This window comes from Elephas maximus, chromosome 7 (assembly GCF_024166365.1).
Source record: "Elephas maximus indicus isolate mEleMax1 chromosome 7, mEleMax1 primary haplotype, whole genome shotgun sequence".
NCBI classification, from domain to species: Eukaryota; Metazoa; Chordata; class Mammalia; order Proboscidea; family Elephantidae; genus Elephas; species Elephas maximus.
Window position 1 is genome coordinate 71,869,217 of NC_064825.1, and position 15,783 is coordinate 71,884,999.

Consider the following 15,783-nt stretch of genomic DNA (forward strand, 5'->3'; position numbering starts at 1 on the left):
CGGGATAAACTGAATGCTTCGAAGGTCAGCGGAGCAAGGGCGGGGGTTTGGGGACTATGGCTTAAGGGGACTTCTAAGTCAATTGGCAAAATAATTCTATTATGAAAACATTCTGCATCCCACTTTGAAATGTGGCGTCTGGGGTCTTAAATGCTAACAAGCGGCCATCTAAGATGCATCAATTGGTCTCAACCCACCTGGAGCAAAGGAGAAGGAAGAACACCAAGGTCACACGATAACTAAGAGCCCAAGAGACAGAAAGGGCCACATGAACTAGAGACTTACATCATCCCGAGACCAGAAGAACTAGATTGTGCCCGGCTACAACCGATGACTGCCCTGGCACGGAGCACAACAGAGAACCCCTGAGGGAGCAGAAGATCAGTGGGATGCAGACCCCAAATTCTCACAAAAAGACCATACTTAATGGTCTGACTGAGACTAGAGGAATCCCGGGGGTCATGGTCCCCAAACCTTCTGTTGGCCCAGGACAGGAGCCATTCCCAAAGACAACTCAGCAGACATGAAAGGGACTGGACAGTGGGTAGGAGAGAGATGCTGATGAAGAGTGAGCTAATTATATCAGGTGGACACTTGAGACTGTGTTGGCATCTCCTGTCTGGAGGAGGGATGGGAGGATAGAGGGAGTTCGAAGCTGGCAAAATCGTCACGAAAGGAGAGACTGGAAGGGCTGACTCATTAGGGGGAGAGCAAGTCGGAGAACGGAGTAAGGTATATATAAACTTTTATGTGACAGTCTGACGTGATTTGTAAACGTTCACTTGAAGCTCAATAAAAGTTAATAAAAAAAAACTGTGCTTCAAAAGATACTCAAGAAAATTAAAGTAAGTCAAAGACTGGTAGGAAAATTTTTTTGACAAAGAACTTATATCCGGAGTGTAATTTTTTAAAATTACAAGTTGACTAAAAAAGACAAAACTGATTTTTAAAAATGACAAAAGATGCAAAAGACACTTCAGCAAAGTAGCCAGATGACATGTAAACACATGAAAAGATGCTTAATATCACTAAGCATTAAGGAAACACAAATTAATGCTGTATTTATAGCAATCTCCACAATGAGATACTACTGCAAACCCACTGGAATGTCTAAAATTAAAAAAATGTAGAGCAACTCTAACTCTCATACACTGCCTGCAGGAATGTAAAATGATACAACCACTTTGGGAAAGTTTGGCAGTTCTTAAAGAGATAAACATACACGGATCACATGACCTGGCCATTCCACTGAAAGATATTTACCCAAGAGAAGTATAAGCATATGTCCATTAAAAGCTTGTATACAAATGCCTATAGCAACTTTATTTGTAGCAGCCAAAAGCTGGAAAGAACCAAAATGAATATTCAAATTGTGATATATCCATACAATGAAATACTACTCAGCAATTAAAAATAAACTATTCACATGTACAACATGAATGAACCTCAAAAAAATCATGCTGAAACTAGATTTCCCAAAAATTATATACTGTATGATTGCATTTATATAAAATTCTTGAAAATGCAAACTAATCTATAGTGAGAGAAAGCAGATCGGTTATTGCCTGAGGAAGGGGTGGAAGAAGGGGGGGACAAGAAAAGGTAAGGGTGAGGGATTTTGAAGGGGAATGAAAAACTTGCAGGTGATGGGTATGTTTATTACCTTGATTGTGGAAATAGCTCCACTGGTATATACCTACATCAAAACTTTTGAATTGTGCATTTCAAATATGTACAGTTTATTATATTCACCTATACTTCAATAAAGGTATTAAAAAAAAAAAAAGCATGCAGGAGATAATATTCCCACTTTCCTGGTGAGGAATCTAAGGCTCACGGAGGTTATGTGATTTGCCTAAAATCACACAGCTAAGACACAGAAGAGCACAGAGGTGGTAGGGATTCCACTCAGTACATGAAAAAACTTACATGAAGCATCTATATAACTCAAGTCACATAAAACACTCAAAAAGTTATAACTTTTTATTTTTAAAGTACAGAGACATATTTTAAAAAAGCCTAAGGTGTGAATAAACAATAGATTTTAACTTTCGCATCGAAAGATTTTTTTTAATCTAAAGTAATCTTAATTAATAGAATATATACGGGTTATTTTTTTTTTATATACGGGAGATACAGGTTTTGCAATTCATACAAGAAGCATTTTACTGAACATTCATTAGGCACCACAAAATATGCTTGCTAGGCACAAGGCAGATTTTTAAGTCATACAAAGGTTATGAAAGAGCATCTTGTCATGAGGCAAAAGCCAGGAGTTCAATGTGTCAGGAGCCTAAGGTGCACATAGTTGAGTGAAGGATGGAGGCGGCCAGCCACTCTAACTCTCTAAGAGGAAATAGCTGAAGGGTTTCCCAAGGAGAAATCGCTAAATTTTCTATCAGTCACTTTTTTTTCCATATATCTATACTTCATCTCCTCCCACAAATAGATTATAAATCCCTTGAGAACTAGTCATTTTATTGAGTGAATGAATAAGTGAATGAATTCAAGTTAGTGTTACTCTAAATGATAAAATGATAAGGTGATACGAATGACAAGGTTCCTCCACAAAGTCAACTTGGCTTTAATCCATTTTCTTGAAAAGTCTATTTTTTATTTTTACTTTTATTTCAAGAAGTCTTTTCTCACTCATGAATGTATTTTCCCACACTATTTCCTTTTCTTTTGAAAGGAAGAAGTAAAGAGGGAATATATCCTAAGTATATTGCTGTGACTGTATCTTCTACGGATAAGGACAGAATGTGGCAGGGAGCTGTAGTCATCACTTTATGTGAGAGTCTGAAAAGTAACTAAACCCTGTGCACACCTGTTTTATTTCTCACAGACGTCATGCACTAATCCCTGTGTAAAAGCCACCTGATAGGAATGCCATAATCTCCAGTATCTTCACTTTTCACACACTCATGGTAGCCAGGTTTTACATTATGTCTCTGAAATCAACACAGCCCTGCTTGTACACTTTGTTAATGTCTTTTGTGTTCATGTTCTGCCTCTAAATTCTCAAGACAATTTTATCTTCAAGGATATTCTAATTCTTTTAAAAACACATCCTCTTCCCAGTCCTCATCTGGAAAACAAAAAACTTAATTTTCAGTAGTGATCTAACCAATGAAATGGCAAGGAATTTGAGAGGTGACAAGAGATATTTAGTATGAACGTTATCTCCTCTGTCTTTTCTAAAATTCAGTATCATAGTGAGTAACAGGAACAGAAGTCATTTGACTCCTTCCTTTCCTTCATGCTCCCCACCTCATATACTCTACCTAGTATTATTGCTCCTACATTGGCATAGTCTCTTCCTTCTGTTCCTATATTTCCATTCCCAATGTTCCCAACCTTGTTTAAATCTTTTATCTCCTGCCTGAACTATTGAAGTAGCCCTCAGAAGCTGCTTCTCTGGCTCAGGACTTTTCTCTCTTTCTCTCTCTCCCTCCCTCATTCCTTCTCTCTCTCTCTGTCACCAACTTTAGGAGCCCTGGTGGTATAATGGTTAAAGTGCTCAGCTGCTAACCAAAACGTCAGCACTTCAAACTCACCAGTCGCTCCATAGGAGAAAGATGTGGCAGTCTGCTTCCATAAATATTGACAGCTTTGGAAAGCCTATGGGGCAGTTCTACTCTGTCCTATAGGGTTGCTACGAGTAGAAATCGACTCGATGGCAGGGGGTTTGGGTTTTTTGTTTTTTGTTTTTTTAGTAATCAACTTTACCAACTGCTGACTGAATTAATTTTTCAAAAGCAAAGTTCTTGCCATACCAGTGATCTATTTGGTTCTGATGCCCCCTATGATCTACCAAATGCCTTTGCTTAGTATTATGGCCACAACGATATGATCACACTAAATCTTCTATCCTGTATCTCAGCCAAGTGCATATCTCATTGTTCCCTACCCCATACTTACTGTTTCCATTCAACTGTCCCACACCCATACTTACGCTATTCCCATCACTATCAGGGGTGTTCATCTTTCTTCATCCTCTGTTACACTGATAAAATTCTACCTAACTTTCAAAGAACATTAAAAAGTCTGCTTGTACACCAATGTTCACTACAGCACTGTTCACAATAACCACAGGTGGGAATAGCCTAAATACCCATCAACAGATAAATGGATAAATAGAATGTGGTACATACATACAATGGAATATTACTCAGCCATAAGAGAAATGAGGCCTGATATGTGCCACAACATGGATGAACCTTGAAAACATCATGCTGAGTTAAATAAGTCAGTCACAAAGGGACAAATATTGAATAATTCCCCTTATATAAAATATCGAGAATACGCAAGTGTATAAAGACCAAAGTTTATTAGTGTTTACCGGAGGCAGGTGGAAGGGAGGAGAACTGAGGGACTCATTGCTTAGGGCACAAGGAGCTTCTGTTAAGAGTGATGAGAAAATCTGGAAATGGATAATAGTAATTGTTGAACAACACAATCATAACTAACATCATTGAATTGTACATGTGAAGAATGTTGAAAAGGCAAAGATTTGTTACATATATATTTACCACAATTCTTTTTTAAAGTCTGCTTCCTAATGTCTTTCTTCTTAATGAGTAATTCTTTTGAACCCCAGAGCATTGTTTTTGTCTCTATTAAGGCATTTAACATAATCTGCATAGGAAATTACCTCTCCTCTCCTCTGCTTATCTCCTCTACAATAATCAATTCAATTAACATTTGTTAATTCCCCCCTTTGAGCCATGTACTGGGCTAGGCACTAAGGACATAAGAAATAAGAGAGTCTAATAATTATGTCTGATGTCAGACGGATCCTGGCTGGAAGCAGAGAATACCACACAGATGTGTACCTGTGTTACATTGACTATGCTAAGGCACTCAACTGTGTGGATCACAGCAGGTTATGGATAACATTGAGAAAAATGGGAATTCCAGAACACTTAATTGTGCTCATGAGGAACCTGTACATAGATCAAGAGGCAGTCGTTCAAACCGAACAAGGGGACATGCATGATTTAAAGTCAGGAAAGGTGTGTATCAGGGTTGTATTCGTTCACCATACTTATTCAATCTTTATGCTGAGCAAATAATCTGAGAAGCTGGACTATATGAAGAAGAACGGGGCATCAGGATTGGAAGAAGACTCATTAACAACCTGTGTTATACAGATGACACAACTTTGCTTGCTGAAAGTGAAGAGGGCTTGAAGCATTTACTGATGAAGGTCAAAGACTACAGCCTTCCGTATGGATTACATCTCAACATAAAGAAAAACAAAAATCCTCACAATTGGACCAATAAGCAACACCATATAAATGGAGAAAAGATTGATGTTGTCAAGGATTTCATTTTACTTGGATCCACAATCAATGCCCATGGAAGCAGCAGTCAAGAAATCAAACAATACATTGCACTGGGCAAATCTGCTGCAAAAAAGCTCTTTAAAGTGTTGAAAAGCAAAGATGTCACCTTGAAGACTAAGGTGCACCTGACTCAACCCATGGTATTTTCAATTGCATCGTATGCATGTGAAAGCTGGACAATGAATAAGGAAGACCGAAGAAGAATTAATGTCTTTGGATTGCGGTGTTGGGGAAGAATACTGAATATATCATGTACAGCCAAAAGAATGAACAAATCTGTCTTGAAAGAAGTACAACCAGAATGCTCCTTAAAAGCAAGGATGGCGAGACTGCTTCTTACATACTTTGGACATGTTGTCAGGAGGGATCAGTCCCTGGAGAAGGACATCATGCTTGGTAAAGTACAGGGTCAGCGGAAATGAGGAAGACCCTCAATGAGATGGACTGACACAGTGGCTGCCAACAATGGGCTCAAGTATAACAATTGCGGGGGTGGTGCAGGACCAGGCAACATTTTGTTCTTCTGTACACAGGGTCGCTATGAGTCAGAACCGGCTCAAGGACCTAACAACAACAACAATAATTATGTCTAGACCCTAAGGTTCTCAAAGGGAGGGACTTAGTACATTTACATTTATTTCTAATGCCACATTTAATGCTTTGCTTTGCATATATAAGTACTCAGTTTATATTTGTGGAGTTGAATTAATTTCGACAGATACTAAGTATCCTCCTGGGAAGAAAATATTTGCTACCAAAATAGGATTTGCCATAACTGGGAAAACAGATAATCACATCTTTAAATAGTTTTCAGAGGCCACGTTGGAACTTGTTGAGTTAAACTGGTGCTGAACAGACCATCCAACATAAAGATCCTAATGGGTCAAACCACTCCTTGCTAAGATACTAGTTTCCAAATAGGACAGGCTGCATCAAATCACAAAGAGAGTGCATTTCTCTTTCCCTCTCTGGTTGTCCCTTAATTTAGGTCCTTATGCTGCCAAATGGACTTCAAATTATAAATTCCTATATGATCAGAGCTTCCAGGTTATCAATATGGTCCAGGTAAAGATGATTATTGCTTCTTGCACCCTCTTAGGAGTCTATATAGGACAATTTAAGTTGATTCAAGGTTTAAATATGAATCTATTCAATATATCTAGGGGATACACACTTCCTGTCTGATCTAACTACAAAGCCTAATATGTATGCCTTCTAGGCTACATAGCGTTGCTGAAAGCCTACATACAATGAGACCCTTCTGCACTAGGAGATTAGGCAAACCTTGCATTTACTTTCATCCTGCTTACATTTCCTCCCTCCTAGCAAGTAGAGTGGAAAGACACATTAAGGCTCTTTAAAAGATGGCACCAGAAATAAAAGGAAATGAAAATGATCACTAGCATCATGGAAAAACAAAAATTAAACAAAACAAAAAACTTCTTGACAATGATACTTATTAATATTAAGGAAAAAACTCAAGCAGCAAAAATGTGGTAAATGGAAAGATCTCACTGGTGAAAGACCAAACCAAGCCCCAGTGCTTGACATCCATCTGGCTGAATACTCCTTTGTGGAGTCCAGCTTCTCTAACAGGCTCTCTGTGAATCACGGTGACATACCACTCTTCCAAGAGACAACTGAGCAGAGCATGCAATAATCACTCTGCCCATTACAAAAAGTCCGTTTAGTAGCACAAGGATCTAAATTAAGGGACAATCAGAGAAGGAAAGAGAGAAATGCACTCTCTTTGTAGAGGAGGGACTAAACCAAAAAAAAAAAAAAAACACCATTGCCATTGTGTCAAATTCCGACTCATAGCAACCCTACAGGAAAGAGTATAACTGCCCCATAGGGTCCCCAAGGCTGTAAATCTTTACAGAAGCAGGCTGCTGCCTCTTTCTCCTATGAAGCAGCTGGTGAGTTCAAATCGCCGACCTTTTGGTTAGCAGATGAGCACTTAACCACTGCACCACCAGAACTCCTTATGGGAGGGGCTAAGCAGCTGATGAGTTCAAATCGCCGACCTTTTGGTTAGCAGATGAGCACTTAACCACTGCACCACCAGAACTCCTTATGGGAGGGGCTAGGAACCCAAAAACATCTAGGAGTTGCGATCTGTATTTCTGGACAGAACAGTTAGCATAAGACAGCTGCAGTGCTGCAACAGGATGAGAAAAAGAGGAGGATAGGCCTTTTTCCTGGCATTCAATCTCAGAACAGTTCTGAGGACAAATATTTGACACGCTCTGAGGCAGCTGAACCTATGGAAATTTTATCAGATACATTTATAATCAGGTATATTCTAAAATAAAATAATACCACACTGATGAGCTGGAGTGGGAAACGATGGGTTCTAAAGTCAGACAATGTTCGAATCTGAGCTCTGCCCCTTTCTTCCTTCCATTTCTTCCTTCCTTCTTTCTTATATGTTTTTTGTTCATTTATTCATTCATTCAACAAACATTTTGGGGGAATTAATTATGTGTAAGCACTGTGCTAGAAACTGGGTATATATGTTTGAACAAAACAGTCATGGTCTCTATCTGCCCTGACAGAGCTTTAAGTCTAGTGAAACCGAAACCAAACCAAACCCATTGCTCTCGAGTTGATTCCGACTCATAGCAACCCCATTGGGCAGTGTAGAACTGCCCCATAAGATTTCCTAGGAGTGCCTGGTAGATTTGAACTGCTGACCTTTTGGTTAGCAGCCTGAGCTCTTAGCCTCTGAGCATCAGGGCTGCAGTGAAGGAAAGAGGCATTAAATATACAAATATACAATGATAATTACCCATCATTTTAAGTGCTGTGAAGGCAAAAAAAAAAAAAATCAGAATATACAGACAATAACACAGTATGAGGAATTATCTTAAAAAGTTACAGAAAGGGTTAAAAAAAATACCATAAAAGTGCCTACCACAAGACCTAGAACAGCACAGGCACTCAGTGCAAGCAACAGTTTTTTTTCTGAACTTCTCTATACCAAGTGTAGAGCCCTGACTGCCTGTCTCTATCACAGATACCGGCAGGTGTTAGAGCGCTATTAGGTGCTATTGTGGGAGTGGCAACCCGTTCCTTCTAGACATTTCAAACTGCTACGCAGCTTGTCATTGTATCAGTTTCCTGTATAATCACATCCTTCACCAAGTCACAAACTTCTCTCAGGCATATCTGGGTTTGATCTCCTGCTTAGTATCCTTGAGATAATTTATAAAAAACTTTACCCTTTTGGATAGGATATTTAGTCCCCTTTATTCCTACATCAAACTATTCTCAAGAAATGACCAACATCAAGAACTGAGACTAATTCACTCTGTGTGGATGATCTGCAAGAGAAACACACCAAGGGTTTTTCTTATGGCTGTATAGACTATCTCACTGTAGGAGTTCTTTCTAAAAACTTCAAAAATTTCTTTTTAGACCATAATTATTCCTCTACCCTGTTCATAGATAGCAATCTTTCAACAAGCCTTAAAATCTGACAAATCCAAATCCAGATTTAGTAAAATGCTGATCAATAAAGATTACAGTTTCTTACTAATTATCCTTCTTTATTCCCTTTGATAGTAAAACAGTTCCTCAGTTTCTTTGATTGCAGAGTGAACTAAGGTGCCCTCAGTTCATATAAAAAAAATCCAAACAAGACTCTTCAGTCAAAATGTGACCCTGCATACAATTTAACAGACACGTGTTAAGTATTATCTTACAACTTGGCAAGCAGCATACAAACTAATGGAAAACAAACTATTTCTAAATTAAAAAAAAAAAAAGGAGAGAAGGAAGGGAGAAAGGAGGGAAGGAAAGGAAAAGGGAAGAAGGGAGGGAGGGAGGGAAGAAGGAAGGAAAGAAGAAAATTCTACTAAAAGTCATTTTGCAGAAATATAATTCCAAACAGCTTCCTAACCTCCAAAGCTAAAACCATCATATAACATATTTGCAACCTAATTCATTTGACTCTTTGGTCTAGTATATCTAAAGATGATTCCTGGTCATAGTTACAATGAATGAGATCTTTCTAAAGTTCTTACATGTAAAATATCAGTGTGTGATACATAGGTGATTATTTTCCTATGAATTTATATTAATCTTTATGCAGGTAAAGCAAAATTGTTCTCATTGGTTTTTGCCAGAGAGGCACCGATTTCCTAAAGTCCTGCAAAACAAAAAAACCAAACTCGTTGCTGTCCCATCGATTCTGACTCATAGTGACCCTATAGGACAGAGTAGAACTGCCCCATAGAGTTTCCAAGGAGCGCCTGGTGGGTTCGAACTGCTGACCTTTTGGTTAGCAGCTGTAGCTCTTAACCATTACACCACTAGGGTTTCCAAAGGTCTTGCAGTTGTACTTTAAATGCACTGAATTTAAATCAATAAACTTGAAACAAATTAGGGATGAAAAAACTGAAAATTCCTGTTAAGTTATACTACTGTCTGATCCAAATGAGTATTTCCACATTTTAAAACCAGTCCTCAAAACCATTTTCTGATTCTACAAAAATCTCCAATTTCAATAATCTCTTGTCTCACTTATTTTTCTCCTATTTCCAACTATTGCAATCAATTGGAGGGACAGGTATTTATTTGTTCAACCTTATCTTCTCAAAAAGCTTCAGGCTCTCAAGGTTTTCTGAAACTCAACTCAGTTGTCTACACCCACTTTTTGCATGTCTTACTTTCTCAGCCTTCCCCCAGATATTGCCCCTTGGCTATCCTGTGACTGCAAGTCCAGAGGAAAACTCCCTGTAAGTAGTCACAAAATCAACATAATCAGTAGATTCCACATACTGCCACTATCAGGAACAAAGCCCACAATGTCTCCAATCCCTGAAAGCTGTCAGCCATTCCATGAGTCTGCACTTACTGCTGTATCAGATATCAAGTTATGTGAGACCCATCTCACTTACAAATAACCCACTCAAATTAATGGTCTTCTATATACATAACAAAGGAAGAAATATAATATTCACAGGAAGAATAACATATCTGAATTTTTTCTTCACTTTGTGCATTGAAACCCTGAATACTAGTGGCCATAATGAAAGCCAAGCCACGGGCTTGTTACCAGCTTGCCATAGCTTTTGAAAAAAAAATCTATACTCTGCAGGCTTGGGTTCCATTAATGCTATTGCTTAATTATCTACTAAGCCAGGATCAAACAGGAAAAAATAATAATTAACTGTCAAACATACCTTTTAGTTGTGCCTGTGTGGTCCAAAGACAATAAAAGAGCCCAGGGGTGAAATAAAAATAGAAAGTTTGCTTTTATTAATGAATTTATTCACTTAAACTGATATGAAACTGAGTGAACTGAAAACAAAGAGAAACAGTTAACTCCAGTACAGTTTCTATCCAAAGAAAACTCCACCCACATAAACTCTCTAGTAACATATCAAGTTGTAAAAGCCCTTATGGCAGAGACCATCTTTTCTTCTCTTTTAAGCACTGTGCCAAGCCCTCAGTGCTATGCAAATAATAATAACAACAAGCATTACATCATCATTTCAAACTCTTTGTGACTGATTAAATCTTAAGGTAAGTCCCTTTTGCCAGTTATTTATGAAAGCTGATATTTTGGAAATTATTTTTTTGCACTATCTTTGAAAAACTCCAGTAAGAAATAGGTAATACATAAAGGGTGGGGGGAGATGCAGGGTGCAGAAAATGTTTTACCTTTACTGGCAATATTTAACTCACATTTTGATGATTTGGAGCTGACAGCAATGTGATGAAATGATAAGGGTTTATATTCATACTCCAAAATAACATGAAGTATGTAATTCAGGTAAAACTATATGCTGAAAGTGATATACAGAGACAAGCATACAACAAAATGAACTAGATTTTGCCATTATTCAAACAATCTTTAATAAACGTAATAGCTGCAAAATATGTCTGTTTAAATACTTAAGTAATCAATGACTTTACCTTGTCCTGAATCATAGAAATTATATTTCACATCTTGTAGATCATTGCATTGTAAAATTAATAGCTAGCTGTGCACCACTGGTGCATTTATTGCCTCTTTCACTTCTTTATATTTGAGACCACCATTCACTTCAAATAATGGCTTATTTCCTCCTCTCTATATACACTTTTTAGTTTTTATATACACTTAATTCCTTTAAATATTAATGGAATTTATATAAGAATACTGTAAGATGATTAAGACTATCTTCTTGACTAAAAACAAGTTAAGAAAGCAGCTTTTGGGGGAAATACTCAAAATTTATTAGCAGCTCTTAGCAAATTGCCCCCAAGTCCTACATTTTTTCCTATCTTAGGAAGAATTTTTCTCCAGTGGACACTGAATCACTTTAATGTCGACTCTTGCACAGCTCTACTCCACCTTCAAATGCAGCCAGTAAATTCAGCTTTACTACAGTACAATAAAAATGTGAAAGAACCAAAATAGCATCTAAAAAAAGAGCTGTTGGCACTGTATTAGTTTAGAGAAAATCCTAAAGTGAATACTAATACAAAAATTAATGATAGTTTGCCTAGTTGCCAAAAGAGTTACAGTAATTATTTTGCCATAATGTGTAAGTTATCTTAAAGGCAAGTGAGAATTTTACTGTGTGGGAATCGGAATAAGTCCCCAAAGTGTAACTGTTCTCATAATTTTTGTTTTTTGTTTGTTTGTTTGCTTTTTACTTCAGTAAATATAACACTGTCCTGTCCTGTGACCAGAGGATTGCCTTATGAGTGAATAAACATAAAAAGATCATTCCACTTCTTCAGTAAGTCAGCTTCCTTGATTGGCATCCAACATGGATCCACCTCACACCAAATTCCATTCTACAGTGAATATCGTGATTGTGAGGTTCCAGTAAAACATCCAAACAGAATATATAGCTTTACTTCCCTTTTTCTTAATAAACCAGGACAAAATTTTTAGAGTTGAAAAGTAAACCAAGATCAAATTTAGACATGTTTGAAATTAGTGAAGATGAAACACTTCAATACCAGACAAAAGCCCTGATTTTAAGAGTAGGTTTTTGCCTTCCCTGAAATGCCTAGCTCAGGCTGTGTATTTTTATGCCTGCACATATTGGCATGCTTCATATTTAAGATTATGACACACCAACTTATTTTGAAATTTTTAAATTCTTCCACTGCGCATGTTTCAAGTGCTTCATGACTATCACTGATAATTGAGCAATTAACTTGAAATTACCGAGTGTGCTGTGATGGCACAATATGTAGTAAGCAAAATGAAAGAATACAGAACAGAGAAAGTTGGTACAGTGAAAAAAGTAATAAAGGGTAAAATGGGCCATAATAATAATAGTACTGAGTAAGTTTTAATGGTCCCAGGTCTTGGTGGTTTAATGGTGCCAGTAAATTGTTTAATGAAACAAGTCCAGAGTACTACAAACTTTTTAGAGCAGTTTGTTCTGGTATTACAAAAAGGAAGCTTCTTTCTAACTGGTCTTGTGTAATATTCAGGGGCTGGTCCAAAAAAGTGAGTGTGGGAGTCTCATTAGACAACAAGTACAAAACAATTAGGTTAAAAATCCTGACAGGCAGATTCTCAAGAAATACAAGCTTGCAAAAAAAAAAAAAAAAAAAAACCAGGTCTAAGGCCTTAACTTTAAGGGTAAGACAGACAAAGCAAAAAAAAATAATAATAATCCTAGGGCTAAAGATGACCTCAAGAAGGCATCAAGCTATTGTGAACATAGTTTCAAACCAAAAATTAAGATACATGTTTGACAAGACAGAAGGATAAAACTCAGCTACACTGGAAAAACCAGAATTCCCCTTCCCTGTACCCTACCAGGCTATCTAACACTGGGCTTTTCTAGTTAAAACCGTAGTATGACCGTGGAGAATGGCTTTTTTGTGCTTAAATATAGCCAGTGAAGCAAATTCCAGAAACCTAAATCCTACCTTATTTCTGTGGAAGACCATTCTAAAGGTTTGCAAGAAAAACCAGCCATTGAGAAAGGCAGGGAAGGAAAAGAGATTCAAAACTACGTAAATAAAGGATGCTATTAAAAACAGTTTTTTCCTCAAAATTCCATCATATTGCTTGAAAATACTGCTAGGAGATTAAAATAGGCCAGGCTGTCCTTTCAGGTATAAATTAGAAACAGAAAGTACAGACAGCAGAAAGAGTAAGTATCTAAGGACACCAGTACATAAAACTTGAAAGCTTAAAATGTAATGGATATACACATTCAGATTAGCAAACTGCTTTCAATTAAAGCAGATTTCTGGCCACAGTTCACAAATGTATAGTAGCTATGTGTATTAATGTAGATACTTCAAATGTCAGTATATCTCTAATTAACATGAGCACACAACTGGAAAACTGAGAAGGCACAATTTTAAATTCCTTACATTCCCAGCATTAATGCTTTCATGGGGCAGCTCCCGTTGTCATGGAAAATGGCATTCAAGCCCTATTTGTGGATTTTCACAGCTCATCTTTTTTATTTACCTGCTCTATGTCAAGATTAGCCTAGAATAATATTTTTTAAAGATAATGCACTTAGACGTAGTTGTCTTTAAAATCAGAGGTTCCCACTGAGGGCGCTTTGGTCTGAGCCATGCTCAGTTTGAAACAGATTTCTTTCCATTTTAAAATACCACAAAGAGATGAATTTGTGATTCTTTTTGTGTTTCCTAAAAATCTGTGCAATTCAAAAAATTTCAGCTGAAGCATGACATGTGGCAGTTTTGGAAAAGGGTGATAGGAAAATACCAGTGAGTAGCAAATGGTCCTGGAACATGAGGAAATGAAGTGGCAGAGGGTTCACTATAACCTCCTCCCTAACTGACTCCATCTCAGTTTTTTGAAAATATTTGTACAGCAACCAAGTGAAGACTGAGATAATGATCAAAAATACCACCAAAGAGAGCTAAAATTCTCTCTGAGAGGATAGCTTGGTCTTATGGGAAGTGAACTGAATTTATACCATGAATCCCTAGGCTTGCATCCTGCTACTCTACAAAAATGAGGATAATTCCTACGCTCCTCACAGTTCTGTTCTGTTTTTTCATAAAATTCAGTAAACCTAATGTCTGCAAAAGCATGTGTCATACCAACTTAAGATACTGTTATTATTATTGCCTCCAGCCTGGGTAAGCAATAATCACTTTTTGTATCAGACAATAAAATACTTGGCAGAGACCTCAGGAAAAAAGTTGCAATTACATATCATGAACATAGACAGATTTTATAAATGGGACTTAGTTATCAAACTTACTAAAAAAGCTTAGGTAACCTGAAAAAGCAGGGTATCTAATGAACTTTTTTTTTTTTTTAACCAATCCTGTATTGCCTTTGTAAAACTGAATGGTCAGAATTACATAATTATTTTTTAATTAAAGATAAAAAATTAATATGTGGAATATTAACATGCAAAACAAAGGCTTTTTATACGACACCCACTTTGGACAAAGGTAAGCACGGTTTTTATTTTTTAAAGAGGCAAGAGAGAAAAAAAGAACTATAACATGCAGCTTCTGAAAAGATAACCATTTTCCTTCACGGTGTTTTCCTCTTCTGACCTGGGCAGTGGACGTGAGTAGGTAAGATTCCAATCGGTTCTCACACACCCTTGGTGTGGCCCATTCATTATGGATGTGCAAAACAATATCCCACCTTCCTTATCTCACAGACCTGCACACCTTACTAAGAAACCTTCCCATAGTCATGAGGTATAACTTTCTGCCTTAGATCATGTAGCAAATAAGCAACTTCAGGACACAGAAATTAAGGTTCCTAAAAGAAGCCATTGTTACTGATCCCATTTGCTTATTCTTAGGCCAAACTAGATAAATAATTCTATTGTTTTAGCTGCCTCATCATTCAGTGTAAGTGATAGACAGTTTCTGCAATAATTGAAAGAACTGGGAATTCAAGCATTCTGAATGTTGTGCTAATTTCATCTGACTTCCCTTAGTTACAGTATCCTGCTACATTTATTAAATAAGGTATTACAATCAGGAGATGGTCTTAATAAAGCTTGAGACCACTGACAAAAGGAACAGCAAATTCCATGCCCCAAATTAGCATATGTAAATTCTCTAGGCTGGAAAATAATTGCTTTAGGCCTGTATGACTGATACAAGTTTGCCTAAATGACCAGACAAAATCTGAGTAGAATTTTTTGTTTTTTTAAGTTAAATCCCAGAAATAACCACCAAAAACTATTCCTTCTTCTAATCTTGGCCTCTTCTTTAATTAGGTCCTGAGAAGAATCTCAGCTAATTGGATCACCGCCACTCAAAGCTAATCTATATGTGTCTTGGTAGATGGAAAGAAGTGAACAGAGCCTTTGGGTGATAAAAAAACGTATACTATATAATGAAGGTCATCTTGGTTGAAATGCTGAAAACTGTCTTTATTTTGTCATTTTATAAATTTTAACCATCCCAAAACTTTCAAAAGGGAATGATTAACTGATATAAAGAGAGAAAGAAGATG

The 15,783-nt window shown here is 37.2% G+C and overlaps 1 protein-coding gene across 19 annotated transcripts in view; it reads right to left on the reverse strand.

Annotated features, from left to right (window-relative positions):
- The window catches only part of SOX6 (SRY-box transcription factor 6), a 657,692-nt gene that overhangs the window by 498,855 nt on the left and 143,054 nt on the right, over positions 1-15,783 (reverse strand). The window contains exon 1 of one of the 19 annotated variants that reach the window (XM_049890529.1): positions 4,343-4,526. The exons of the other annotated variants lie outside the window; for them this stretch is intronic. The gene's annotated coding sequence lies outside the window, so the exon portion shown is untranslated. Of the gene's footprint in view, positions 1-4,342; positions 4,527-15,783 lie in introns of those variants that run through there. 19 annotated transcript variants of the gene reach the window in all.